We start from the raw sequence: 4,304 nt of genomic DNA on the forward strand, positions 1-4,304 counted from the left end.
TGACCCCGCTGCGGAAACTCCATTCTCAAAGATACTTACGTACGTACTTGTTACGTTCTTGCAGCCGTCTCCATATATCGAGGAAAGCGTAACGCAATTTACGCAACGTAGAGCGACGCGTGCTTCCGCCAGCAGACAGTCTGGGGCCAGTCTGAGCTCGTGGCGGAAGCGTACGTCACACAAGTCTGTAATATGTTTAAAATAATTGTGACAACGACGGTAGATTCTCACATTGCGAAAAACCGTCTTTGATTATGTCATATGTAATTATGGCTGTCTGAGTAACATCCATGAGATGATTGTGCTTATGTCTGCTCTGTGAATGTTGTTTTCTACTGAAAGGACTGCAGCTTCCTTTTTAGCACCAAAGATGCCACAGGGAACATGGTTGTTACTGTATCTCTGTCTGCAATTAAATACACTTTATTTTCATTATTATCTCACATTTTCTGCTTCAACCTTAAAAGCTTTTCATTTTAATATATAACTATACAGTGCCATGAAAATATTATTGTTATTTTTTTGCATGTTTGTCACACTTAAAAGATTCAGATCAAACACATTTTAATATTACACAAAGATAACCCGAATAAATTCTAAATTCAGTTTTGAAATAATGATTTCATTTATTAAGGGAAAAAAGCTGTCCAAACCTGCCTGGCACTAGGTGAAAAAGTAATTGCCCCCTAAATCTAATAACTGGTTGTGCCACCCTTTGCAGCAACAACTGCAATCAAGCGTTTGCGATAACAACGAGTCTTTCACATCGCTGTGGAGGAATTTTGTCCCACTCTTCTTTGCAGATTTGTTTTTATTCAGCCACATTGGAGGGTTTTCAAGCATGAAAGGACTGTTTAAGTCAGAGGTGTCAAACTCAGTTTACATTTACATTTATTAATTTAGCTGATGCTTTTATCCAAAGCGACTTACGATTTCTATATATGTCAGAGGTCGCACGCCTCTGGAGCAACTAGGGGTTAAGTGTCTTGCTCAGGGACACATTGGCGTCTCACAGTGGATTCGAACCCGGGTCTCTCACACCAAAGGCTTGTGTCTTACCCACTGCGCCATCACCACCCCATACTCAGTTCCTGGAGGTCCGCAGCCCTGCTCCAACCATGTAGTTTTCAAATAAGCCTGAATGACTTAATTAACTGGATCGGGTGTGTTTAATTAGGGTTGCATCTAAACTCTCGGTACATTCCAAACGGGATATATCGCCCTCCAAAGGACACTTCGGAGCGAAAACAATCATGGCCGCCATATTGAAGGGTCGTTCCAAACCGAAGTGCTCAAAACTAGCCAATTTAAAGGGTCCTTCAGAATGAAGGATTTCGAAGTGGTACAACTGATGGACACTTCGGGCTCCCATGATGATTTGCGCAGATTCTTTGCATGATGACGACTCCTCCATGTGGGCACGGGATGATGACGCCGAAGGGTACTTCAAGAAACAGTTGTTTGGTCCTCTACACCCTTCAACCTTTCGAAGCTCTCACTCCAGAGGGTAAACCCTTTGAAGGGATTGGGGCATAGGGATGAGCCCTTCCGAATTGAACGCAGGGTCTGCAAGGCTCCGGCCCTCCAGAGTATGACACCCCTGGTTTAAGGTCATGCCACAGCATCTCAATCAGATTTAAGTCCGGACTTTGATTTGGCCACTCCAAAACCTTAATTTTGTTTTTCTTGAGCCATTCAGAGGTGGTCTTACTGGTGTGTTTGATATCATTGTCCTGTGAATTTTTCATATTTTCAGCTTGTAAAAACATAAATAAAGACAACTCAATTCTGAACTTTGGGGACCCCTGGTTAAAACAATAATTATGATACTATTAAGATTCAATTCAATTCAAGTTTATTTGTATAGCGCTTTTTACGATACAAATCGTTGCAAAGCAGCTCTACAGGAATTTAAATTTCCACAATATATTTATATATTGAAAAACCTTAATATGTTTGACTTATGGCAAAATTTGGTAATTCTGTATGTTGTCTGAGCGTAGACATCCTCTGAAGTCCTCTGAGGGGTTGACATCATCTTTTCTCAGGTGTTCGGTCATCTCAGATCATTTAAGGGTTGGATCCAGACTGAAGCTTCTGTAATTCCTAGTTATCACGGGATGTTAATCCCGTGGCAGAAACAGAGAAACAAATAGAGACATAATTAGCGTAGCTGCTGTTCCATCTAAGCAAAAATGATTTGTTCAACCCAAGCTAAAGAATAATAATAATGTACATTTGATCACATATAACTGCAGTACACGATTAAAAGATGCATTATGTGAATGCTTGGCTAAAGAGATGTGTCTTTAATCTAGATTTAAACAAAGAGAGTGTGTCTCAACCCCGAACGTTATCAGGAAGGCTATTCCAGAGTTTGGGAGCCAAATGTGAAAAAGCTCTACCTCCTTTAGTGGACTTTGCTATCCTAGGTACTACCAAAAGGCCAGAGTTTTGCGATATATATTTATAGAAGATATATTTATAGTATCATAGCCTAGTAGATTATTGTTTCTCTTATGGTAACATAACATGTTTTTACAGCCACAGATCAAACCTAGCCTTCAGTAAACTCATAACGTAAATGATCATTTCCAGTTAATGCCCTATGAAGTGTTGGAGTTGTGCATCAACAGAAATCAGATGCAGTGAAATATCATTAACCGGAAGTGCTGAGCCTAAAGATAGTCTAAACTGTGGCATTCTTCATGAAACTTATGGATAGTTTTCAGTTTTACTGGTTGTTTCTTTCTTCTTTTTTTCTTTCTTTTTTTTTTTTTTTATAAAAAGCTGTAATCTAAAATTCAGATATTCTGAAATACCATTCCAGATAAAAAAGCAGACTACATACTGTACATTAAGTCATTTTATTTATTTATGTGGAAGGTGTAATGCTGCTGTTGCATTCTGGTGTTGAATTCACAGGTCTTGTGAGAATTGTTTTTATCCTTCTGTGTTAGACACAAGCCCTAAAATATGTGGAGGTGCAACAGCTTTTGCATTCCTTTGAAGAATAGACGGAATTGTGCTTTTGTGATCAAAAGGATTTATTCCGTAATAGATGCCACTCTTGTGGAAACAGAGCTTTGAGTGGTGTAAAAAATGAGAATATGTAAAGCTCAACTAATGCAACCGAAAAAAAACTTGAAGAGTGTGTATGGAATTGAACTGACAGAATCCTCTTTGATTTCCTTTATAACACCTTCCAGTGTGTTAGATCCATCCAGACATCTTCTCAGTGAGCGTCTGTCTGTCTGTCTGTCTGTCTGTCTGTCTGTCTGTCTGTCTGTCTGTCTGTCTGTCTGTCTGTCTGTCTGTCTGTCTGTCTGTCTGTCTGTCTGTCTGTCTGTCTGTCTGTCTGTCTGTCTGTCTGTGCATCTCTCCAAACATCCATTCTATCTATATCTGTCTCTCTATCAATATATCTATTTATCGATCATGATATCCTGCAAATCCAGCACCCATATATAGTCGCTCATTCCTGTGAAGAGTGAACAGAGAAGGATTCTGCAGATATAAAGAGGAACATTGAGATGGGTGCTGCTACAATAAAAAGCAGGTCTATTCTTAACTTCTGTAAATCCCCTGCCTATACACTTGAACCATTGCAGCTAAGCTGTAGCTGGCTTTTGATTCCTGACGATCTTGTCAGCGGTTATATTCTGAGAATACATTCTGCATTAGTGATCTGAGGCTCTGGTCTAACACAGCGTTGTCAAATCCCATGGTTCTCTGAAATCCTTACGGAGAAAAAAAAAGCAATATGTTAAAGAGACCCTGCTGATAAATAACATCTGAAATGGTGGAACAGGATCAAAGTCGGTGACACTAGAGGTTATAAAGCTGAGGAAAGTTTCAGGGAAAACTTTTTTGAGTTTAAGAGGTCTTACTCCACTGGTGCTGAGAATAAAAACCTGTGTTTCAATCAGTCATGTAAGAATGTGTTGCCAGCTGGCATTAATCCAGGTCACCTCAGAGAGTCAGGTGACATGCATGCTCACATAGCAATGGATAGTCTGCATCAGGATGACACCGTTCACATATTAATCACCTGTCAGTCCTGGACCGTCGTTGACAAGCGAGAGTCATCTGAGAAATAAGAAATAGTGTCTTTGCTTCGCTTCACTTTATTGTAAGACACCTGCAACACACTCTTTTCCTCTGGAGATCACATAGAATTATTGATGAGTGCTGCCACTCAGCTGCAGTATGTGTCCCAGGTGTCATTTTTCATTTCTCTTCCTGTTTGCTTCACATACACATGCATTCAACAAAATAAACCACAGACCTTGAATATTTTCTAC

Source organism: Barbus barbus, assembly GCF_936440315.1.
Source record: "Barbus barbus genome assembly, chromosome: 11".
Lineage (NCBI taxonomy): Eukaryota > Metazoa > Chordata > Actinopteri > Cypriniformes > Cyprinidae > Barbus > Barbus barbus.